Source organism: Danio rerio, chromosome 17 (assembly GCF_052040795.2).
Source record: "Danio rerio strain M-AB ecotype USA chromosome 17, GRCz13ab, whole genome shotgun sequence".
Classification (NCBI taxonomy): domain Eukaryota; kingdom Metazoa; phylum Chordata; class Actinopteri; order Cypriniformes; family Danionidae; genus Danio; species Danio rerio.
The window spans coordinates 34,599,164-34,627,123 of NC_141037.1; positions in this window are offsets into that span (position 1 = coordinate 34,599,164).

Genomic DNA, 27,960 nt, shown 5'->3' on the forward strand with positions numbered 1-27,960 from the left:
TTTGTTCTTTAGACTATCAAAAAAAAACAAATTATATATATATATATATATATATATATATATATATATATATATATATATATATATATATATATATATATATATATAGCTTAAAGGGGCTAATAATTGTTTACCTTCAAAAGTTTTTTTTTTTTTTTTTAATTATAAACTACTTTTATTGTTGCTGAAATAAAACAAACAAAACTTTCTCCAGAAGAAAAAAATATTATCAGACATGCTGTGAAAATTTCCTTTGCTCTGTTAAACATCAATTGGGAAATATTTAAAGAAGAAAAAAAAATCAAAAGGGGGCTAATAATTCAATATGTGCATTTCTTTGCAGATGTCACTTTTTTTCATTTTATTGCTGTAAAATTTAAATGGTTTCATGAAATGACAACGTACTTGGCGAAAAAATTAATAAATCACATTTAGTCTAATTTACCACAAAACGGTGTGCCCAATAATTATAGTATAGAGCAAAAATGATGTTCAAAGTTATTTTTATTTTAAAAATCACGCTGCAGAACAGTTTAAACTGAGTGACCTTTTATAGTTTTAACAGCATTTGACCTTAAAGTCCCTCTATGTAATTTGTATTATCTGCATAAATTCGAAACACTAATGGAAACAACTGTTAGAATGAGTACATGGCAGTAAATTTACACCTAATGGCCAATTTAAAGCTGGAAAGATGTAGGATACTTTGGGATCAATTATAGGTGAACTGAAGTGTCATATTTTACAATTGGTCATTTACACAAGGGTTATCTATTAATACAATAAAACCCAATCACTAAAACAGTAAGCTAAAGAGAAAGGCCAGGATCCAGGACAGAGTGTTCACTTTAAATATAAAAGAAAAGTTCTCAGTAAAGCAAAATGAAAATCTCAAGAATGCAAATGCACCATAACAGACAATAATTAACCATAAACTGAAATAAATGGGGTATGAATACACAGCACTAAATGTGTAAGTAAACAAGGAACAGGTGGACACAATAGATAGTTGTAGTAGTATGAATGATGCACTTGAAATTGCCAACTCAGGCTCATTCTGAAAATTTACTGCTATATACATTTCTGGAGAGCGCCAAATACGTCCCAGTATCTAGGTTTTTTTTTTTTTTTTGCAGTTTTTGTTTTCACAAATCTACCAGAGGGTGCTGTGTCCATTCTCACCTATTGTTACTGTGTAAATCCACCAGAAGCTGCTCTCGACTTACTGTCGACTAACTGAATTACTGACTGACTGACCAATCGACTGACCCACCCTCCTCCTTCCCTAAGCCCAACGAATAGTGTTTTTAAAAACACCGATTGACCTGCCCAACCACTTCCCTCAACACAACGACATTTTAAAAAAGCATTCCAGAAATAGAAAAGCCCCTGTCGGATTTTTACCATGTTTTTCAGATTTTACCACATTCTAGATTTTGGATTCTGTTTTTGTCGTGCCCGCTTTCTGGAACCATTCTTCACTAGACTTCAACCCTGTCATCGTGGTCAACTTCTCTCTGAATCTCAAGTCTGCTGACATACACGACAAACTAACTGGACAAATTGGCAACAGTAGGAAAGCCGTCCATAAGGAGTTAAGCGGTCAGCTGGTAATCGCGAAAAGCAACGGCATCATACTGCACTGTAGATTTCAATTTAAAGATGAAATGCAGCCATACGTACCTCTGGCTACATAATTAGCGATCTCCAGAAATGTATTGTATATAGGGCTACTTTTTCAGAATGAGCCCATGTTGCATACACACATTTATTGCACACGAAAAGCTATCCTATTTGCTTAGTAACTGAAATGTTGCTTTTTTTTTTTTTTTTTAACAAACAAAGGCATTTTAAAATAGTATTACCTTCTCTGATCTCAGGAGGTTCACAAGCAAAGAGACTGTTGTGCTTAGCATACTTGTTAGTGCACCTGCCTCCCATGTCAGAACTGCTGGTTCAAAACCCACATGGAGCAGGTCAATGTGTAATAGGGGCAGTTATATTGGTGCAGTAACCGAGTTGGGACTTACGTTTAGGGAAATAAGTGGCCAGCTATTAAGAGCTCTGCAGGTAAACCACACTCCCCTAGTGTATTGCTGGTGTATTCCTGCTTTCCATGCTTGAGTTTCCATTTTGAATCACACTGGAAATTTGGTGCAATACGTATACCTATTCATAATTATGACAAATGCAGACAAATGGAACTGCAGTATGATGAGTTAGTAACATTGGATGGTTCCTTGACCAGGGTTTAGGGAACTGAGTGTAACACCCGGGGACACACCAAGCTTAAAGACCTAGAGGTTCTGTGTCTGTGAGCTGACTGTAAAGGAGGCCATATCGCACAGGCTAATTTATACTTCTGCATCAAGTGCATGTGTATGGTCCGGCACAGCCTTCACACAGTCACATATCCCTTACCATGGCTGTAGCCGATGCTGACACAAACCTCTCAAAATATGTAACTACACGTCCAACGACACATAGCACAAGTTCTGTGATTGGTCTGCTTGGTAGCGGTGACGAGTGTGGGTGGTGCTGAGAGCCGCGAGCCAAATGGAGTGAGTGTTTACAAGTGTTGAGTCCTGTAAAGGAGCTCCAGCTGGAAAAGTTTGTTTTGTGTTTACCGTATGATTAAAGTTGTTGCATGTCTGCCAGTTCTCACCTCTGAATGAGTAAGTTTTAGCTTCTTGTACATTAAGGAAGTGTTCATAAAAAACAAAACACCCGCGAAGAAACTTGAAACAGAGGAACATAAAAACCTACTGCCAGCTAGCATTTCAAGTGTGTTATTGCAGAGCAACACAAACACTGCGTAGGGGTATAAATGCATGACTACGCACAAGGCAGGGCCTGTGGGTCACGGAGATCATTCAGTGCAGAAGTATAAATAAGCCTTAAGAGTTGTGCAGGTCTCTCCTGGCCTTAGAAACCAAGCATTTAGAGTCCTTAGTGAATCCACCTCTGATGTGAATACGATTGAATACAGCATTGTAACATTGGCAAGAGATGTGGATGGCATTATAAGCACAGTACCTTCTGCTTGTTTAACTCCTTTAGCTCATTTATATGTGCGTCAGAGCTGATACATCATTTCTATTTTCTGGAGTGTGCATTACTACATTTGGTGAAGTTCTGTTTGTCCTGGACCTGACAGATTTCCTGTGAAATTCTGGTTGGTTGTGTTAAGTGAAGCCTGCAATTCCTTCGCAAGCAGCTGCATCCTTTCTTGAGATGGGGCTGCTGTTTCAGGGTGTGTGCTGTCAGGTCGCTGACAATAAGGACAAAACTCCCCTGTGATTAAAGAACAGCAGTTAGATTTGGAATGCAGCCAACACCAAAGGTTCAATCCAACTGCTGAAAACCATTTCCATGTGACAATTTTGTTTTCCGGTTTGCTTGAGCAGTTTGTTGTGCCATCAGCTTATTCAAGCTATTTAGCAAACAAGTAAATAATGGTTTCTTATTTTGATGTATTTTTTTTGTAGGCGGGATGATAAACAGATTGGCTCTATTGTGGTAACAACCTCAAGTCTTTTTTGTCTAAAACATTTGCCGTCTTATAGAGTAAGGGAAAATAGTTGTAACCCTGATTAATGGGGGAGAATAAAATGGCTTTGACCTACCTGAGGTTCTTCCCAGAAAAAGGGGTTTAGTGTCTGTAGTGTACTCTGTCTGTGTAAAGCCACAATAATGCAGAAAAATATCACTTTTGACATGCAAATTACTACAGGTTTACTACACAGGACTATATGGGAGTTATTATTATGGATTATAGCATTTTTTTAAAGCATGATGGTAAAACATGAACGCTGTTATGAGTGTATTAAAACATATGCTTGTTTGTTTTAAAAATTCGCAGTAATGGCAAAACTACTGCCATTACTAATTTGTGCAGTGTTTCGACCCTGTCTTCCCTTTTTTTATCTTTCGGTGGCCTCGCAGTGTTACGTCACAGTTAATTAGTTAAATTATGGGTGGAGAATATTTTAATTTTTTTCCTTGACCGTTATTCCACAGAGAGGTCATTTTGTTCAAACTTTTTTTGTTTAGCCGTCTTATGTTTTTTGTGTTATAGAGCATTGTATTTTGTATAGAATTTCAGTTGATTTCTTAATTATTTTTAAATCCCTAGACAGCTATATTTTGTTATTCCCTTCAATAAATGCTTATTTTAATATATACTTTTGTGTGTATCTGATACTTTTTTGGTACGGTTGAGAGCGAGCTAGCCATAACAGCATCTCCTTACTTCAGTGTACAGCTATGCTGCCATTGTAGATGGTGTATTCTGGGAAATACCCCATAGTTTTGAGTGTGGTCCTGAAAAATCTCCATTTCAAGGGCTATCTAGCCCTTCCCCGTAGCCCTAAGTCTTTAAGCTTAAGAGAATTATGACAGTATTGTGTGAGGGTAAGGGCTAAGTGGTAAAATTGGGATTGGGCCTAATACTCATACTAGTGGTTCTAAACTTTTTTGAAATTCTTTCTCCTGTTGAACGCAAAATAAGATCATTTTAGGAATTTTAGAGACCAGCAGCCATTGTTATCCAAGAATAAAAACACAGTGGAAGTCAATGCCTGCTGCTTTCTAACAGTCTTTAAGGGATGAATAACTTTGTGTTCAACAGAATGAATGAAGACAGAATTTTTACTTTTGGGTGAACTTTTTAATGTTTCTAATGCCTTAATCTTGTACAGTAATTGTGTGAATTCAGCAAGAATATTTGTCTAACCATATATCAATATCTACAGTTGCAGACAGTGACTGTTGACAGTCATTTAAAAGTAGTCTGCCAAAATAATTAAATATACACAAAATATTTTATTGTTTCAGCTAGTTATATAGAGTAGTTTAAACAGCTGTTATCCATAGATAAATCAAATTCAATTTGCAATTGCATAAAGACACACTTTTTTTTTAAACTGTTTTAAGTCTCAACAAAGACAGTTAGATTGGATGTCTTGCAGTAACAGTCAGATACACCACCATATTCCCATAAATTTGTAAGAGTTTGACAGAAGTTACCAGCTACAACAACATGCCACATCATTACATTGGAGAAGTTGTGCTTGATGTATTTTATTGTGAGATAATACATCTTATTAAATGAGAGTGCTTGTTACTTGCGATGTGAATGAGTGCTCTAGGATCAGCTGCCGGAGGAAGGTGTGTGATGGTACAGCCCCAGCTGTAGTGACCTGTCTGTGCTCATTGCCTGCAGCAAGCCTGAGGGCTGTGAACGCCTGAAGGAGGTCCTCACTGAACAACAAGTAAATAAAAGATATGAGGGATGTCAGAGCCACAAAGGCCATGGCCATTGGGTAGGAGAATGAGACTCCCTATGAAACAATACAAGCATCTGCAACATAAACCAACAACTCTTTGCTTTATAAAGAGACCCTTTTCTTTTCACCTATCAAGTGCAATGTTGGATAACAGATGCACTGTGATACTGGGTGCCATCTGCGCATAAAACAGCACATATTTATCATTGATTATGCTATGAAAGATCAAAAGTATAGCAAAACAACTTACAATTGAAGTACATTCCCAACCAGCCAAACGTGTGCTTAAAAAAAGTTATTCAGTTCTTATTAATTAGGGATAATGTACAATCACATTCATTTACGTACTTGTAAATAATCAACTTCCCTAAAAAATGATGGTCTTATATGAAAATAATTTATATGTTTTATATATTAAACTCATCGAAAAAAACTTGACTGTGGTGACATTTGGCTTTTTGTACAAGTTGTGATATTCCAGCAAGCATTTCTTGTGTTCATGTGTTTGATATACAGTAGTCAACATCTGATGTGCATCAAAAATTTGTCAAAATTGCCAAAATTGTTTCGTAAATAGGTTCAGGACAATTTGGATGAAGGGTTTGAACAACAAATCGGTGATGTAGCGTGCATTTGCTAGTGGAGTGATGATGTGTTGGTTTCTTATTATTATTTATAACTGAGTTTGGTTATCCTATGAGAAGACCCTGCTTCTTAATTATCCATGACAGACTAATATAGACAGACCACAAACCCGCCAAGCTGTGAAACTGAAAGAGACCTGCTGGAATCCTGTCCACTGTATCTGCATTCAGGCCTGGGGATTCAGGAGGAGAGAAGTCCTTCTCATTTATAGTGTTTGTATAAACAAGATTATCTTTCTAATGGCATAACAAATTGTGGTTATATAATATATTGTATATGTCACAGAATTACATTACTTCTTACTGTTACATTACTGTTTATTTCTTTGCATTTTAACTTTGTAAACTATAAAATCCAGCGTCTCCTCACATTTTGTTTTGGATTTTTTTTATCTTGAGCTGGTGAGCCAAATGACAGAAGCCCTTATTTTTTCCCCTGCTCAGCCAGCCACGCCCACTCCTTCCTCTGCTCACAGAGCTCCACACCTATCTTAGAGAAAAAAAAAAATCCCATCTTTCACCCATCTTTAAAAAAAAAAAATAAAAAAAAATTCTTAGGAGGACTTGAACTGAAAGAGGGGGGTTTCATGACCCTTTGCCTGACAAAAAAATAGTTAAAAAATTTTTAAATAGTTAAAAATAGTTACATTTTTTCTTGTGAGATCAGGCTAACTAAACATATGTATCGTATAAAACAATACTAAATTTGGGTTGTCACTGAAAATCTAATAGACGTCTACCAATTGCACAAAAAATAGATTACTCATTAAATAGACTGCAATGGATGACTTGAAGTCTGTCAAATCTGTCTGTTTAATGACTGAGAATTGAATAGAAATCTAACAATTGTCCAAAAATTTACTGACAGCCCAAAGTTAGTCTTGTTTTAGCCAAGATGTTTATGTTTTTTGTCTCATGAGATATCTTCGTCTGGTCTAATTTCGAAAAGTAGTATCCTGAAGTGTCCTTCTCTGCCTTCAGTGTCCCACGATCCTTTGCATTCCATTTATGAAATGAGCCAAAAAAATAAATAAATAAACAGGGTGTCTCAAAGACCAGCATGGGTGTCAATTTCTGCTTAAAAGTATGTTTTTGACAAACATTTTCCATTTTTGATGCCATTTTTATTGATAAGGTATTATTGTAATAAGCAGGGCCTTTCTAGACCTTTTTCCACCTTAGGCTAGATCACGTATGTACACAAGAGCTGAAGAACTTTGCCTGAACCCCAAGCAACCCAACAGGTTTGGGCTTAATTTCAATCATTTTAGATAGGGTTGGGCCAGGCTCTGTCTTGCACTCTGGCTTGCGCTGTAAATGGACGGTCATGTGATGCATTTTGATAGCAATCAAGTCATTTGTTACAACAATAAAACCCATCTCTACAAAGGTGAAACAAATGATGACGGAGAAGTCAAAAGAGCGAATTTTGTAGAGTGGGAAAATGTACAGTAAGCTGACAGGGAAAATGACGAGGTCATTCACTACATTGAAACCCCTGTCGTGGAAAATGAAATGGATGTTCTTGGTTGGTGGAGGATGAACAAACAATCCTACCCAAAACTTGCAAAATTAGTCAGATCAGTAGTACTATGCATCCTGGCCAGTAGCAGCAGCAGTAAAAGGATGTTCAGTGCTGCTGGACGCACCATCAGTAAATGCAGAACTGCGCAAAAGCAATTTACAGTGGATTCAATAATGTTCCTACACAAAAACACATTTACAAAGCCTAATATTGGTAAGTGAGGGATTTTCAAATTATAACTAAATATTAATTAAATCAAAATTGCATAATGTACTGTAGTCAGAGTATATAGGCTAATGTTGGCCTTATTCTTTTAATATTCAACTGTACCACCGCCTTAAGGCTGGATTGTGAAGAGAAGTAGCGAAACAAATCCTGCAGAGCCTTTATGTTATTTTCTTTATTGCCAAATACCCGTCATAATTAAAAAATAATAATAATAATTTACTGTGTTAGGAAAGACTTATTTTTATTGGTGTGTTGGCAATTTTTTTAAGGCTGTGTATGTAGGCCTATTTAGAGTTGTTACAATGTTACAGAGGACTTATTTTATTTCTTTGTTACAACTTCTAAGTGGTCTATACATTTGTTAAGAATAAATTGTTTAAACATCTATGAACAACTCATTCTTGAAAAAAGGCAAGAGAGATATAATGTCGGGCTGTAAATGGGTTCAGGCTTTTAAAAAGCTGTCAATCAAAATGTACTTGTTGGGCTCAGGCCGAATTCTGTCGGGCTCGGGCCATATTGGGCCTAAGTTTTATGGCCCAATTACAGCTCTAATGTACACTCCAAAAAAAAGTTACTGTTGTTCAAACTACTTATTTACAATTTAGGGATTGAACTAACACAACACTTAGGTTTTCTTTTGTGACAACTTAATTGTTTAATGTTTAATCCACTTAAATTTGTAAACATTTTTAAGGTAACTTAATCAATTTGGGTTGGGACAACATGAATTAATTGTGTGGAACCCTGCATATTTTACAATGTAAATAAACTGTAGATTTTTGGTGTTGTGAAAAAGTAGGTAACGTCATGTTTTAACACAGCTCAATAAAGCAAATAAAGGAAATCCAGTTTGGAGCCATTCTAACTTTTAATGGTGTAAAAAGAACCATACAGCAGAGACGTCTAGGCCATTTCTAGAGCAGAATCAAGTCATTTAAAAACACTTAATAACAGCCTTCAGTTTGTCATTGGAAGATCAGTCTGAAAATGACTAGGGGCAGTGGTCACGTTCTTAGCCATGCCTTAGCGCTCAAAAACAACTTAGCGTATGCTCAGTTGTGCCCTATCATCTCTGATCTACACTGCTGAGGAGCGAGGCGTGAGGTTTTGCATTTACTTAGTCCCTCCCCCATTAACTTCAGTTAAGTAACTGCGTCAGTCCTAGTGCCTTAATTGCTCTTGTCCTTTACAAATTAACAAACTCATTTCTTTCCCAGCATATTAAGCAGATGCCCCGTAAGAGCTTCTGTCACCTCAATTCGCTTCTAATTATCTCAATTTCCTCGTAAATCATATTTATAGGGGTAGTAAAGCAATGTATTGCTGTTGGCAAGCCAAGACAAGGCATCTGATGGATCAACTCATGTGAAAGGTGTGCCAGTCCAGTTCCTGTGCTGTAGCCGAAAATGCCCCCTGTACTTTGAATCAGAAGGGATGGCTTTTGTTTTTGCTTTGCTGGCTAACAACCCCCTCAGATGAAATTGAAATTTAAATAAAACAAATAAAAATATTTTTGGGCAGTGATAGTTATTTAACACATAGCAATTATTATTAATAATGTCTATTAATAATGAAACAACATTTTTATTTCTGTCATGTATACAAATGCTACTTTAATTAAAAAAGTAATATATTTTTTTGCAGAGATTCATTTGGTATGAGACTACTGACAGTGCATTTTGCTTTTTTTCTCGCTGTTGAGTGTACACTTAATAAATGACATGCGCTGTTTGTTTAAACTACTGGCCTAAAATGAGCTAAAACAACATACTTCTTGAGTTTTTTTTTTTTTTATTTCTTCATGTCCCAACACAAATTGATCAAACTGTATGTGCCATACCAAGTTCACATACAATTTAAATCCCATTTAAACATAAAAAGTGTATGCTATTATTGCATTTTGCTCATAAAGGTTTTTCCAATGCGCGTGTGTGCGTATATATACATTATATATATATATATATATATATATATATATATATATATATATATATATATATATATATATATATATATATATATATATATATATATATATATATATATATACGCACACACGCGCACACACACACACACACACACACACACACACACACACACACACACACACACACACACATATTCCTAAATGTAATTTTAAATTAATATTCAATAATTATTGATATCGAATGATATGAAACACATAAAAATATATATATATATATATAAATGAAAAATGATATCTCGATAATCAATTTTTGCAATATTGTCCAACCCTAAATATAATAATGCAACTGCAACTACTGAATTGATCAGTTAAGGTTTTAACATGCATTTCTTAGACTGCTAGATACAGACAGATGAAAAAAAGTTAATGTGTCAGGAAATGCATAAAAAGGAAACAAGCTATTAATCATTCCCTTTGTATGAGGACAGTCCAAAGTGAGAGTTCCTACTTTAACCACAGGGAGGTTTCCTGCACTCAGAACTCAGACTGGGATCTGTCTTATTGTCGCTCTGTCAAGTGGTTCCAGTATCCAGAACACAGGCAGGGCTTGCAAATCATCACAGAATGAAATAAAATTAAACAAAATAAAATTAAAACAATGAAATAAATTTAATTTACACAATGGTCCTCATGTTCCAGTGTGCTTATCACAAAATACTGGAAAAACTGGAAAAAAAAAAATCTTCATTATCATCCCTTTTTATTTAGTTTGGAGACCCAGCAGACATATTGACATAGATAACTTGGATAAAACAAGGCTAAACTGGGGTGTCAGTGACAAATCTAATAGACATTTAAGAATAACCTAAAACTAGATGAGTCGTCAAATAGACAGATTAGACAGATTGTATGTGTGTAGTCATTCATTTCTGTTTATTTGATGTGTAGTTTTGGCCTATTCTTAGACATCCACTAGATTTTCACTGACAATCCGAATTTATCCTTGTTTTAGCCAAGACGACTATGTTTACACATCTATTAGACATCTTTCAAAAATAAAATAAAAATGTTTGCTGGGTAGCTTTGTAACAAAACATAAGCATAATACAATTTATTTCTGTTTTCTACCTTTTTTGCTTTCTTTTCAAGCTAAACGATGTATAGATGAAATAAATAAATAAATGAATGAATGAATGAATGAATGAATGAATGAATGAATGAATAAATGGATGAATAAATAAATAAATAAATAAATGAATGAATGAATGAATGAATGGATGGATGGATGGATGGATGGATGGATGGATGGATGGATGGATGGATGGATGGATGGATGGATGGATGGATGGATGGATGGATGGATGGATGGATGGATGGATGGATAGATAGATAGATAGATAGATAGATAGATAGATAGATAGATAGATAGATAGATAGATAGATAGATAGATAGATAGATAGATAGATAGATAGATAGATAGATAAATAAATAATAAATAAAATCTAACACACAGTATTATAGGCTACTTGGAAAGATTCAAATTAAATTCACTGTCTTGACGTCTTTGCATATCTAGCAAATTAAGTTATGCTTCTTTTACCTTAAATGTCGTAATTAGTCCGTCTTGCATCAATGAACGTAAACCCAATAACAAAGAGTGACAAAGCAAATTCAATTGTGTCTGGGTCACCGAGCTGCCCCTGTGTGCAGGTTGGGGGTTCTTGGGCTGAAAAAGGAAAAGACTGCAAATATGAAAATAATAACCATTTGATCAAGCTTATTACGAAAGAGTGGACTGTTTGAATGCACGGAGGGGACTTTTGTTATAATTATTACCCTTCTCTCTCTCTCTCTCTCTCTCTCTCTCTCTCTCTCTCTCTCTCTCTCTCTCTCTCTCTCTCTCTCTCTCTCTCTCTCTCTCTCTCTCTCTCTCTCTCTCAAGACCTTGGGTTGCAGCTCTTCAGCCCCAATTGTCCCTGGTGACCATTTGAACTAATTACAATGGCTTCTTCAGTAAGCATCTCTAAGACATGCTAAGGAGGATCCTCTCCCAGCCCGCAGCAAGATGCTCTCTTCCATTGAAACGCTTCAAATGCTTTCTGCAAGTAATTGTCTGCCCTTAGCAATCCCCTAATGACATTAAAAGTCTCATTATATGCCATCTCGAAGGGGCTTTTAGCTGGAAAATCTTAAGCAACAGACAGCTTAGCTCCAGGGCTTTGAATAAGATCCTTATGTGAATCAAGTGTCATTTACTAATCCAAACTGTAATCTCATAAGTATTCTTACATTCCACACTGGTATTTCCTCATTTCCTTTGTAGGAATTACAAGTTGTGATTGTTCTTGTGTCCTTCTTAGTGCATTGTTTGGTCAACTTCAAAATGCAACTTGACTTGGATTCATACAATTTAGGGCATTTGCTTTCATTTATTTTATATTTAATTTAATTTAATTTAATTTAATTTAATTTAATTTAATTTAATTTAATTTAATTTAATTTAATTTAATTTAATTTAATTTTATTTTATTTGTTTTATTTATTTATTTATTTTATTTTATTCATTATTTTATTTTAGACATCCTTAAAGAGTCAGATATCAAAATGGTTCAAGTGAATAGTTTCCTTCAATGTTGGGATTTAAAGTTACATAATCTGCCAATCAATCAATCAATCAATCATTCAAATTCTCTATCAAAAACAGTCCAAATAATGTGTCTAAAAGACCATAACCCCAATGTTCAGTGGTCAATGGTCTCTGTCCACTTTCAAACAAACTGTGGTACAGTTTGACTGAAAGTAAGATATAAGCACCTTTTACACAGTCAAATATCTTGGAAGTTTTCGGAACGACTTTACCGGTATCTTCAAATATGGCAAGAACAGTCCGGAATATTGCCAAAAATGACCATTTACATCCATTCTACAATACCAGTATATCCTGACATTAACCAGAAATGACCTCTGAACAGCAGTGATTGTTTAAACTATTAAAAATTAAACTAAATAAAGTGGGTCAGTCTTTTTCTTGATGGTTTCACTTTTATTTAAAAATTTAACATTCATGTACCTGCTTTTGTCACAGAGATGGATAAATAAGTGGAAAAAAATCCTCTAACGTTACCATCTGGCAGAAGCACTAACCGCAGCTAGTAACAACTTTGTTTATACATTTAGCAATATTACAAATTTTCATGGATATTCTGAACAGCATCAATGAAAGGATAAGAAGGAACATTTTCGCATATCGAGATGTACATTTGAGTTTGCGCTGCAGCTTGTGAGATATTTTTTTACCCTGTATGACCCAATATAGTAAAAAAGAGCAAAAAAATAGCAAAATAGCAATATAGAAAAAAATAGCAATTGCCCTCTTAGATATTGCTTTAGGAGGCCTCTGATGTAGGAATTGAAAATTTCTATTACATTTTTTACAATTTGGTAAGTTTTTGAGAAATGTTGTAATATTCCAGTGTTGGCCTTGTGAGCAGAATTTCTGTATTCGTACTCACTTTGTCTAAACAGGTATACATTACGGAGCATTTAAGCATTCATTTGCAGGGTTTTTCACTTACTTAGCCCCATAGCAGTATATTATAAGAAATAATCACACAACAATCTTATGTTTATACTGTATTAATAAGCATTTATTAATAAATATGTTTGGAAAAAAATATTTGGTCACATTCAGTGTGGTTTGAAAGTGTTTAGGTGAAGTAATAATAATCATTTAAAATGAATTGTATACACATCATGAGATGACACATATAATTCAGTACCTGTGGCATTCTGAGAGTGCTATAATGTTTCGTTTCATACATACACAACACCAAAGGGTGCTCTCACATAGAATGTTGACAAGTAAGACTCACAGGGGAAATAAAAATAAAAAATTTCAGGAAATTCCTAATGATCAAATCAAAATTTTTTTTTTTGGACTGGTGAAATGTGAAGTTAATAACCATTCCACAGTTTGTTCTATTTATAAAGGGATAAAATACATTTATAATGTTGAGCAACATAGACTTTATTATTATAAAATACATGAAAATAATATACATTTTTGACCCATTACGTGATCAGAAGCCAGTTCTCAAATGCCATTATTAGTACTGTATATTTCAAGTTTGGAGTAAAAATATGTTATTTTCATGTTGCCATATTCTGTGCATCGAGTCTGTGCTACACTAAACAGCTAGCATTTTAATTCCGCCTATAAGGCCCAATCCCAATTCTATTTTTATACCCCTTCCTCTTCTCCTTGGCCCTTGAAACTGAGCGTGAAGGGGAAGGTCTTCAAAATTTACCCCTAAGAAATGGGACAGTAATACAACACCTGGACATGTCATCATATGTCATCACTATCTCTTGCTTCATATGAGATCAGACAAGCGCCTCTGCTATAGTTTTTTCAGTTGTGTTATTTTTTGGTATTTATCTTCAAGAAAACACTGAAGGCATATACTGTATCATGTTATCATAACAATATAATGTAGCAATAAGATCGTAACTATACTGTGCATTTACACAGTGGCCATATTAATCTACGTAAACACACAAAAAACAACATTAACATTATAGCAGACACTGTAAAAAAGTAATTCCCAGCCACTAGAGATTTCTGACAGGGTTTTCAAGTGTCATCTAGTGTCAGTATGTTGTGTGAGTTATTATTATGGAAAATAGATAGCGAAATTTTGTGGTTTTTATTTTAGCGTTTTTTTTAAAAAGCATGGCAGCAAAACACAAACAGTTTTGAATGTATTAAAACATGCGTTTGTTTGTTGTAAAAATTCATAATAATGACAAAAGAAAAAAACTAATTTGTGGATCTCCTTACTTCCGTGTGCAGCTATGCTTCCGTTGTAGCTGGTGTATTCTGGGAAATTTTCTTACCCTTTGGTTTCGAGTGTGGTCCTGAAAAAATCTCACCCTACCCTTTCATGTTAACATGCAAAACGAGGGGGAGGGATAAGGCGAAGGTCTAAGGGGTAGAATTGGAATTAGGCCTAAGTGTCATTAATCATTAGTATGCAAATACAATAAATATATTCCTATAAATATACATCTTTATTGTAAATTAATTTGGCCACGATGCTCATGTAGCTAAAAATCTGATATTTTGACATCCTTAACCACAGTCCTTCAGAGTGTAAACAAAGTTGTTGGCTAATGTTTTCGGCCAATCATAAAATTCAAAGTATGGGAGAAATTCTTTAGAATTTAGGAAGACACTGAATGTCAAAGAGCTGACAGGCATTCAGGCTGACTTTGAGTGGAATGCTGTTGAAAATGAAATCTTTGTTTCTAGCTATGGATTCTTTTTTTTTTTTGGTCATATATTCTGAAGGCCACTTACAAGCTTCTTAGCCTGCAAGAGCACATCTGACACCGTACGCTTACCTTGACAGGGATATTCAACTCAACGCACAGGCATTTCTGCGATATTTCTCATCTTTATGACTAATTTATTTTCTATCAAATTTCCCAACTGTGACACAATTCTTCACCATTCACCCAAATCGTTATGTGCCTGAACCAAGAAGCTGTTCAGTAGACACAGGCATGACAGAGTAAACAAGGACAATGACCGGGTCCAAACAGCTGTCATCAACATGACCTGTAGAGGTCAATTCATGTGGTCTATTTACAGAGCAGTAAAACGTAACCCTTCTGTGCAAACATCAATCTGTCAATCCAGTTTGGTAATCCTACATGCCCATCAAGTGTCTGTAGTGTTTATTTACATCCTAAATAATTTTTTAAAAATAAAGGATGAATTACCCAAACAGCTCTAGACATCTCAAGCTTTTTGGCTTTCAGCAGATTAATTCAGATTTGTCTAATCCATATCTACCTTCTTTTCCACCAGCAGATCAGTCAGATTGACACAATAATGCATCGGGACCTCCCATAGTTTAAGCATGCTAAATAGTCGAAGATGCCTTCCAATGACAGATTATCTGTCTATCAAGAGCCTTAGCACCCTCTTATAGTGCATATTAGCATTTAGCATGCATTTTAACAGATAATGGAGCCAAGAACTGTCCTCCCCCTTAGGACAGAGAGAGAACTAAAGGAAGCTCAAGCACAAACTCAAAAAGAGGGCACAGCTCAGGGAGGATGTATATGTGCTTGCTATTTCCATTTGTTTTGACCTTAAATCATGTACTAAGATGTCCTGATGCCTATCAGAGGAGATTTGTATATCGCACTCCTCTTAATTCCTACAGCACATTGCATTTGAGTCACACTTAAAGGTGGCATGAAATTAAAGTTGCGATAATGTTCCTTTAGCTTTTCAGATGAGTGAAATGGCTTCTGGAACTATGCAAAAAGTAAATTGTGTAATGAAAGTCTCCATCTGGAATTGATTTGAAGTTTGTGGTTTTGTTTGATTTCAGGTTGATCAGGTTGTCCCGAACTCATCCCAGTAAACAAATCATAGTTTTAGATATGTTTTTAGTGGTGGAAAGATGATTGGAAAATTATACTTAAGTAAACGTTCCATTTTGTCTGATGTGTGATTTGATTGGACAGGAATCATAGTACTGATTATTGTAATTGGTCAATCACCTTAGACAAGAAAAAATAAATAAATGAAAGTAGTGACTGCAGAAGAAAAATAGTAGGGCTGGGTGATTAATCAAAAAGTAATCAAAATATTCAGAACCCATAATCAATCTAATTTTTCCAGGTCATTTTTTTTTTTAGATTACCTACCACGTGTATAGTCACATGACCCCACTTTAATTGGCACTTTTGTGTTACTTTGCACTACATTGACGATGATTGGAAGCTGCACCAGTGATGCCTTGAGACGGCATATTTTTCATTACCAGGGCTCGAAATGAACCTTTTTGCTTGGTAGCACCAGTGCTCCTAACTTTAAAAATTTAGGCGCATCAGCCAAAATTTAGTCGCACCCACCAAATATGAGCACCGTTACTACAAGTTTTATTCAAACATATTTATTGCATTTGAAATTAACACTAATCAAACTAACAAGCAAAATAAAAAAAATAATAAAAAAAAAAATATATATATATATATATATATATATATATATATATATATATATGCAAGCGTGAGGAAAATATGTCTCAACGAAATCCCGTTATCACAAGAAAATACATTTTATAACATAACTGAGTGACCAAATAATACACGGAGCGCTCACTGGCCCTGCTTCCAATTGCCCCTTTCACACATACAGATCTTTCTGGAAAATTATTTTTACAATTTAGCGTGTTCACGTCTAGAACGTGCTGACATAAGACGTCTACTTTAGCCAATCAGAACACTCAGACGCATTTACGTCTGCGCGGTTTGTAAGAATAAAAGCCTGTGAATGTTTTCCCAGACATATTTAGCTGCCAGATGTTAGTCAGATAGCATTTCTATGTTCCTTTTTTAATGTCAACTCTGTAAATAATTATTGATTAAATGCTTATGATAAGCCCTTGTTTGTTTACCATCAAGCTCTGACACGTGTGCACGAAAAGTAGCGGGTGAGCGCCAGCACATATTATGGACATTTCGACATGCGAAAGTGTTTCTCTATGCTTTCAAAAAAGTTGTTCACAATACTGATCCATCCACAGAGGTTGTAATGTAGTCAAATATTTACAAATATAAGCGCAGCTCTGTAGAGGTTATTTCTGGTTAATGATGTCAAAATGTATCGATATTTTGGAATGGATGTGTGAATGCTTGTGTAAACAGCACTTTTTTTAATTTAAAGTCCTTCCAGAAATTTTCCAGGTATTTATCGTAATCACTGTGTGAAAGGGGCGATTGTCCAATAATAAGAATTTATTTTTACCTAATTTTCCTAATGACTCCCATGTGATTTGTTCAGCGATTCATTTGTTTCCAAACCCCTCCTTACCGCGATGCTAATCTGTGCTGATTGGTCCAATGATCAAGTCTGTTGTGATTGGTTGACTGCGTTCAGCGTGAGACAGAGAGAAATGCCCAGCACAGCTTATCAACAAGTAGTCACAGTGCAGAGTGTATGTGTAAGTGCAGGAGTGCATTAAAGCAATGCAGCAATGCAATCTAAATTGCTTTATTTTTAACCACAAGTAAAAACAGTGACACACATTCAGTATTAATCCATACAGTGGCAAAAGCTAAACTATTTTTAAACTTGACCGCCGTACGTGTGTAGGAACAGCTGATGGTGGCCACAGCAACAATAAATAGTGGATCGCGAGCTCACAAACGCAAAACGGCACGTGCAATGTTTTTAACGTGGTTTTAGATTAAATACACTATTTGCAAGCTAGGGAAAACAAGGATGCAACCATTTTAATCACATTTAAGTTACACTTGTGAAATGAAAGAAGAAACTGATCTATGAACTGTGTACTGTAAAGTTCCTGTCAAACTCTGAAAGTTCTATGCATCAATAATCTTTTCTGGTCCTTTCTTTAACAAACAGCTGACAAATCCCCTGTTGTAAGCATGTAGATTGCTGAAGCACTTGTCAGAAAAATGACAGGAACACAGCACAAGGCTAGGGCTATAATGCTGAATGCCAAAATAAACTACAACCACTGATTCTTCAAAGCCTCATGTGTGGGTAAGGAATATAACAATAACTTTCCCTCACATTTCACACCTAAAGACTTGTTATTGCACCGATTCATTCGAACCACCATGAGTTGACTCTTTTATAGATGAATCAATAGTTTTAAACACAGTGCACTTTCAAATTTATGCTGTGTTCACACCAGACGCGGAATACACAAATAAATTGCAATATTCACGCATAAATAGACACGTGAACACAGCGTCAAAATCTACTTCATTCTCGTGTCAAATCTGCTTCATGTAAATCACTGGTGATTGATGCTTCTTCCGCGTCTGTTGTGAACACAGCATTAGGATATCTGGATATTTTTACTTCACTTAAAGCTGTGTTACACACTGCATGAAAGGTAATTTTCAAAAACCAATAATAGGGCTTCTTTAATGCTGGTTGTGTTTAGGGTTGGAGAAGGTGTAGACATAGTAATAGTGATGATTGGGGTTAGGGTTGGGGAAGGTGTAAATGTTAATAACTAAAATGGTTGGGTTTAGGATTGGGGTAGGTGCAGATGTTAATAACTGTGATGGGTACAGTGCGATCTTGCCAACAACATAGTTTTGACTTTTGGGTCTCGATAACTTAAAGTTACACGTCTACTACAAGTTACGCCCCCTTCATGTTACACCTCTGTCTTACAGTATGCAAACAGACTCTACTCTGCACGATGGGAAATAGTTTGCTGGCTGCAGTTCACTTAATGACCACCAGCTTCACTAATAACAAGAATAGCCCTATACAGAGTAGCCTCTTTTTAAAAAGTATGCTAATAATGGAAACTAAGTACTTTATAAGAATGCTTGAACTAATTATAAAGTTGAATCCAGTATTTCTAGAGAAACTGAAAAAATTCAAGTGATCTCTTAATTATTTTCGTAGGTATATCTTTTTTTTTTATTGAAGACACTGATTCAAATAGGTGAGTGCTGTGTACTTGCCGTACGTGGATATGAAGCTATGAATGACTCTTATACAGTATATTCAAGATCAGGGCAGTATTTCCACTGAGGGACAAAGGGAATGTCAGACTTGTCACTCTTCATAAGGAAACACTATAGAGACCTGATTCAGACCTCAGCACCACCTCTCTTCTCCTTCACTTCACACTCCCATGGACATTCTTAAGAAAATCTATACCTGTTTTGGAGAGGGAGGGACGTAGATAAGATCATCATTGACAACTAAATGACATTGTGTGTCCCTCGATAAGAGATTGCATCTGAGTGATCTAATCGTTTGAAATTCACGTTGTTAATTATGGGCAAGTAGAACAGAAAGACATAGGCACGGTATGAAGTAACAGAAAGGTCTTGTTATTGGCCTTTGTTTGAGTAATTTGCGGATATTGATCTACCATGACGTCTGCTGGCCAACTTGGACTGCAATTTATCTACGAGTGGATGTTATGGTTCCCTCATCAAGCTATCTAAAAAGACACAATTACGGTCTATGCATTCGTAGAGTGGAATAAACACTAGTGTCATTATGTCTTCACGATCAAACCACAGACCAGCGTGAAAAATGGAAAGCCCTGTTTATGATGCTGATCTATTATTACATTAATTGCACATTTGTCAAGTGGTTAATTGAAAGTAATTAATACTGAGACTGATTTTGGTTTACACCACTGTCACCTTAACAATGATCAGAGTGATTTATGGGTGTGTTTTGGGGTATTTTGTGTAAGCCTGTTTTCCACAGGTTACATTAACTGTAAAGCAAAGCTGTTTATTATTGCTGCATGTAACAAATTAGACAGCATTAGCATTTGCCTCAAAACAGATCAGATGCTTTTTTTAAAGGGAGAGTTTACTCAAAAATGAAAACTATGTCATCATTTACATATCATTATTTACATCTCATTATTTTTATTATAATTATTTCAGTTATTTGGGAAAATGATTGTTCTGTATGGCTCTGTACTATACAAATTTAATTTAACATGTATACACAATGGTGGCGGGGTGCCAAAGTGGGTAGTGTTCTCCTGAGTTTGCGTAGGTTTCCACCGGGTGATCCGGTTTCCCCCACAAGTCCAAAGACATGCGCTATTAGTGAATAAGGTAAGCTAAATTGTCTGTTGTGTACATGTGTGGATGAGAGTGTATGGATGTTTCCCAGTACTGGGTTGCAGTTGGAAGGGCATTCACTGCGTAAAAACAACGCAATCTCACAGCAAGTCGTAACTTTTTAAATATGATCGTATGAATTTGTTTGATCTCGTACAATTAGTACGATTTGCTCATCACCCAATGATACTTGGGTTTAGGGGTGGGGTTGGATGCCACGCCTCCTTTTTAAAATCGTAGATTTGCATCAGACAACTAGTATGAAATCGACCAAATTAGCCACTAAACTGACAAAACAAAATGCTTACGTTTTCTGATGAGATCAGGCTGGTAAAACATGCTGGATCAGTTAGTGGTTCATTCCGCTGTAGCGACCCTTGATTAATAAAGGGACTAGACCAAAAAATATGAATGAATGAATGAATGTACAGTATACAAAATGTACTATATACTATTTTATTATATTGCCCTATTGACAGCATTCATTTTAATTTCATGAAATAGCAGCAGCATGAATAATAATCACTTTCCGTTGTATTTCACAGACAAGTTGTACCTTTTCAAACTAAATCAATGTGAGTCAAATATAACAAAAAATATAATTTTAGTAACACTTTATTTTTCACTTCACGGCCCTCATTAGAGATTCTTTGGACTATAACTAAATTTGCAACTACATGTTAAATATAGCAGCTATTAAAGTATTAGTAGGCTGTCTGCTGAATATCTGCTAATGCTTCATTTGACACTCTCAACAGACATTCGGTAATCAGACAGACATTTCTGCTATAAATAACATTACAAGTACTTTTTCCTCATAACCTGTTATTCAGAATCAGTATCAGAGTTTTATTCACCAAGTATGTACAAACACAAAATGAATATTTTGTGGTTTACGGAGCTTATAGGGTACATGCTGTGAATACACACTGAAAAAAATTATGTTTGTAAAAGTGTTTAATTTAAGCAAATTAAGTTTAGTAATGTTCATCCTAATTTGTTTGTTTAAATTTAGCTCAAATTTTACAACCACTTAACTTAAAAAAATTAGTACTGTAAATCCAGGCAATCATCTTTGAATCTTTTTATTGTTAGTGAATATACACGTCTAAAAGAGATTTAAATAAGTGATAAATATAGTAGACAATAAAAAAAATATGAATTTAGATATACATTTTATGTACATTGTTTTAAAAATATATATATATACCATTTATAAGATTTTTAAACAATGATGCAAATAACAAATAATAATAATAATAATAATAATAATATAATAATAATAATAATAAAAATAATAATAAAAATAATAATAAAAGAAAAATAATATAGAATAAAAGAATTGACAATACACCCATCCCAAGAAGAAAAAAAAGTACTTTTTTTACTTTTAACTGTATAAATTAGGGCTTCTTCGATCAGGATTTTTGCAGCCGATACGAGTACCAATTCCTTGTCATGGTTATCAGCCAATACCGACTACCGATTCTGATGCTTTCAGCTTTACAATGCATAAGGCATGTTTTCCCTCATATGTATGATACTTAAGTGGAGATCTCTCCTTACCTAAGAGAATAAATTAAGGATGCTGCATATAATCCATTATGTCTCTTATAGCCATTTAGGTGTAAACATTTCATGGTCAGAAGCAGCTTAAAGAAAATAATAGATAAAACAGACAAAAAAATTGTTAGAAAAATGACAAACACTGGCAAAACAACTGCCACAATTTGTAAACATTGCAAATGATGGAAGAAGAATTTCACATGTTTCAATTAAGAAAATGGTGGTATTTAACTATATTTGATGCATAAAAAGTTAAAACCTAAAAATCCATTACTTCTTTACTAAAAGGAAACAGGCCTATCAACTAATGTTTATTGCAATAAGTATATAACACAAAGTTATATTATTAAATATTCATGTTAAAATAATATTTTTAACATGTTTTATTTATGTAATATTTTCAGCCAGGTTTTAGTAAACTTGCAATATTGTCAAAAACACAGAAGTTCTTTCAATTCTTGTATGTAAAAAGGAGTAAATACATGCAATGACATTCGAATATTTGGCTCATCTCCAACTATAGCCTGGTGGTTATTCTTTTGCGTTGATTGATTAGCGTGACCCACGGTGCATGCAATGTGTGCACCAATGCATTTTTACAAGTGTGCCGTTTTTGTTGCTCTGCAATAACACTTCTGACTGTGACAATGGCGGTGGTGACGACATGGAAACAGATGGGATCCAAATGCAAGAAGTTTAATAGTAAAGAGTAAACAAATCCAAAACACTAGGCTAAATCGTAGTCAAAAAGCAGGCAGGTTCAAAGTAACAAACAGAGTGTCCACCAAGGCAAACAAGGCAAAAACAAAATCAGTCTTCCAAAGTCTTCCAAAATCAGTTGTCAAAAAGAACAGGCTCAAAGGTCATAACAAAAGGCAGATCAAACTGAGAAAATACGCTCGGTAAGGCAGCAGATACTGGCAATACTTCGCATTGAGTGTTTGGTGTGGCCAGGTTAATATGGCCACCAAACAGGAAGTAACCAATGAAGAACTGACAGTCAGAATTCCGGTGAGGGCTCCCTCTGCAGGTTGGATGAGTGGTTGTCAGTTCTGTTTGTTACACTGACACGCTAGCTGGTAGTGAGGTGTTTATGTTCTTCTGTGTCGAGCTTCTTCACTAGTGTTTTGTATTTTTTGAACGCTACTTTAATGTACAAGTGGCTCAAACTTGCTCATTTTGAGGCAGGAATCGGCAAATGAGCAACAACTTTATTCATAAGGTAAACACAAAACAACAGTTTCCATCTAGAGCTCCTTCACAGACTCGACGCTTGTAAACACATGCTGCATTGGGCTTGCATGGCTCTCACCTCCGCCGACACTCATCAGTGCTACCAAGCCAACCAATCACAGAGCTTGCACTACGCGTCGTTGCAATGTGTAGTTAATTATTTTGAGAGGTGAGGGTCAAAATTATTAGCCCCTTTAGGCTATATATTTTTCCGACAGAACAAACCATCATTATACAATAACTTTTCTAATTACCCTAACCTGCCGAGCTAACCTAATTAACCTAGTTAAGCTTTTAAATGTCACTGCAAGGTGTATAGTGTGTCTTAAAAATATCTAGTACAATATTATTTACTGTCATCATGTGAAAGATAAAATAAATCAGTCATTAGAAATGAGTTATTAAAACTATTATGATTAAAAATGTGTTAGAAAAATCTTCATTACATTAAATAGAAATTGGGAACCAAAAATAAATAGGGGGCTAACAATTCAGGGAGCTAATAATTCTGACTTCAACTATAGCTAAAAATAACCAGCAAACGTTAATCTTTAATCTCAAGGTAAATACAGAAAAAAGTTTCTATCTGGAGCTCCTTCACAGGATTCGATGCTTGTAAACACTCGCACCAACAGGTTCGCACGGCTCTTGTTCCCACCCACACTCAGCACTACCAAGCTAAGCAATAACAGAGCTTGCGCTTTGCATCCTCGCAACGTGTAGTTACATTTTTCGAGAGATGCGCGTCAATGTCGATGAAGGCAACGGCAAGGGCCTTGCCAGCCTGATCTCACAAGGAAAAGCAAGTATTTTACGTTCTGCCAGTTTAGTGGCTAATTCAGTTCAGTTCAGTTGTACATTTTTAAAAAGTAGACGTGGCACCCAACCGCACCCCTAACCCCAACCGTCATTGGGTGATGAGCAAATCGTACTAAATTGTACGAAATAGATTGTACGAATTCATACAAATTAGCCTCTAAATCAAATAGTTACGAAATGCTGTGAGATTACGTTAGCTATGCACATGCGCTTTACGCAGAAGTATAAACAGCCTTAACACAAACACTTGTGATCGGTTCATTAGATCAGCCAGATCAGCGAGTACCGCTCGAGTCATTACATGTGATTACCAGACAATCTTCAGCCAATCAATCGGAGCATCTCTAGTATAAATTAAAAAAAAATATATATGCATTTCTAATGAATGCTTTTTTTTAGATTACAGAAAACATAAACATAATAATACAACTGTATTGTTTATGAGCAAAAGAAAACAAATAGCAACTAATGTGCTAGGTAATCTAAGGTATGCTTAGATGTTTTAGTGCATAGATGTCTGTTCTAAACCTATATTAATACTCTACTAATACTCTAATGAGAGCTTCATATCATGTAGTTGTTTATAAAGGGAACCATAAAGATAAAGTGTAAAATCCAATATACATTTTTGGCCATTAAAAAAGAACCACAAAAACATATACAGTAAACATCTAAATAATAACACTCAAGTGCTTAAACAGTTGCATAATTACATTTTATTTGGTAAATTTGAACTCAAAGTCATGCACTTCCTCTGTTTGCATTCAGAAGGAAGATACTAACTACCTCAATCACTTTTTGGCATCACAAAAAAGAAAGCTAGATGCAAAAACAAGGTGCCAAACATTGGAATATTAGATAATTTCCCTGTTTCCTCTCTTCCACCCTAAAAGCACTTGAAAACCCGTTCTTTTTTTTTTCTTTTTTTTTTTGACAGTACACACTTATAATCGTGGCCATGGTTCACAGCCGAAGGGGGGGTTGGGGATGACAGAAAAGAGAAAAAAGGAATGGAAAAATGGAACAATCTGTGTTTAAGTAAATAATTGAATAAACTCAATTTGGGAAAGTTGGCAAACTGGGTCTAGGTAATGTTTTCACCCTGGTGCTGAAATAGTTTGAGACTGCATCGCACAACATCAGCCTCATCTTGTCAGCTCTGGAGAGCCCTTGAGCATGTTATTAGCTTGGTGTTCGCCTTGCCATTTTCCACCCGAGGCAGATGGGTAATTACCGAACTAATACTCTGATTGAGAGGAATCAGATGCAGTGGCTCACCCAATTAGATGATACATTAGCTTTCTTTCTTTGTAAGCAGCTAATGTGTGAAGCAAAGTGGCATTTCTAAGGGGGTCAGAGTCTCAAACAAGTGGCGAGTTGCAGATTGCGGCGCTCGTCTCTTTCTCTCTCTCTCTCTCTGCCTTACTTTCTCTTTCCCTCTCTCTCTAATGGACTAATAGAGTGAAGTCTTCATCACCCGAAAAGCACACAGAATGCAAATCAAGCCCCCCACTCCCAAACAAAAGGAGGCAGAGGATATTCATGTCTGATGTGTCAGCTACAACATCAATTACACTGGAATACACTGGAGCTAATGAGAGAGACACTGTAATTGTAATAATTGTGTTCTTTTGTCCAACGCATTGCGGTGCTTGTTGTTTTGGACAGTTGAAGAGTTCCTTTTTTGATCCTGGGAAAAAAGAGAGAAAACTTTAGCCAGTTAAAACACCCAAACATTGGGTTTTTCCGCAAAACGCACACTTCACAACCAGAATGTGACAAGTACGACAAACCTGCAAATCTCCAGTCACTCGTACAATATGCCGCTAACACATGTGGCGCTTTCATGTCCAAAATATTCTCGTATAACCCTGTTGTAGCAGGAGTTATTAGTGTCTCTGAATGATGCTTGCAGAAGAATTACCACATCTTTATCTTTGTTTTAGCTCGTCTCTGGGTGTAGCCATGCGCTTGATCTCCAGCCAAAACACATTAGAGCACATCTGTCCACTCACGCACGCCACTGCGGCCAACTCTTTCTCGCCATATTTCTGAAGAGCCCTCATTGCTGCCATTGTTCACTTTGTCTGACTATTTGCTCTATTCTCTTCAATTCCCCTCCTGTTGATGCTCGGTGACAGCTTTCGAAAAACAGCATATGAATGCAAAGAGCTAAAAAGCCGCATTTTTGTTGTTTCTTCCAGTCGATGCAATGGATTTGTAATTTCAGTGAATTTTATATTTCTTTTTTTCCATCTAATCAATGAAATCCCCCTTTATGCGTATCTAAGTGTTATCTGTTTTAATATTGGAGATGATATGAACTATGTAGCTTTTGAATTCATGCAGTGAAACGTGTCGTTTTGTAACCTGGATGTGTCTGTCAATGTGGCATCTGGAAGTGGACAGCAGAGAAGGCTCTTACCAGCTATTAGAGAAAGAGTTGATTGTATGGTCGTTGCGGAGAGCAGTTAGAACCCTGTGCCACCTGTCACGCTGGATGGTGAGGGCTGAGGTTATTCTAGCATATACAGACACGGTGCATGACAAGATACACGACAAAGGACAAGACAGTTTAATATTAGCAAAGCTGCTGCAGGTCATCATGAATAATTCATCAGATAAACAGCCGTAAATTAAAAAAGAACACGACTCGTCGTACTTTAAGGGCTTTATCTCAGTAACCGTAAGGTTTTATGGCAGAGTTAAATGACTACATTTTGGAGAAATGTCCCCAGTAGTTTACAGAATCATATTAAAAGTATTTTTTTTTTCAAAGAGTGAATAGAAAAAACAAAAGTGTTTTCAGAAATAAATATCTGATAAGTGCAAATTGTCATCTATCAGAATCAAAATTATCAAGAATGTTTATCAATATTTTTTTGTGTGGGTTATAGGAACTCAGGGTTTATAAATATCAACAAATTTAAGTAAGTAATAAATAAATGAAACACTAAAACATTTTCTCAATATTTTTTAAATGGTTGTCTTAATTTAAATTAATTTAGGAAGTATTAATATTGGATGCATATAAAAATAAAATTATCATGCAAATTATCACAAATACATCTTGTGAAAAAGATTATTTACAGCATTAATGATAAAGTAAAAAAAAATAATAACGCACACACACACACACACACACACACACACACACACACACACACACACACACATATATATATATATATATATATATATATATATATATATATATATATATATATATATATATATATATATATATATATATATATATATAAAGTTGATATTATATAAACACTAGTATTCAAGTTAAAGTGACATACAAAGACCTAACTAGGTTAATTAGATTAACTAGGCAGGGGTGCATTTCTGATAACCATCATTATCCAATTAAGGTCACAAGTTGTGTCGTTACACAAACATATTCCATTGATTTGGATTTGATTTTATTTAGAACATTCTAACATTTAAACGTATCTGTACGTTATAACTAACGTGGTTCAAATGATGGATCTGCAACAGAGAAACTATGGGTTTTGGGAAACACTCGTCACCACATCGTTCTTTTCCCAAATGATGCATCGTACTATGATAGTTCAGCCGTGAGTTAAGTCATTGTTTGGAAAACGCACGCCAGGTTAGGTTAATTAGACAAACCATTGTACAGTATATTGATGATTTGTTCTGCAGACAATCAAAAAGGGGCTAATAATATTGTGAAAATGTCCTTGCTCTGTTAAACATCATTTGGCAAATATAAAATAATAATAATAATAATAAAATCAAAGGGTGGCTAAACAATCTGACCTCAACTGTATATATTCAGTCAACATTGCTTTGCAATATTGTACTTTATATACATACATACATATATGATTCATGTGCATTGTTGTTGCACTCTTGACTCTTGATTATACAGTTTTAACTGTATAAATATAAAAAAATTAAAATAAAAATATGTTAAATAGGTGACAGCAGATTAATAAAGGGACTAAGCCGAAAAGAAAATGAATGAATGAAAGTGGCTCTTTTTGGTTAAAGACACCTTAAGCACTATGTGTATTAAATCTAGTAATATA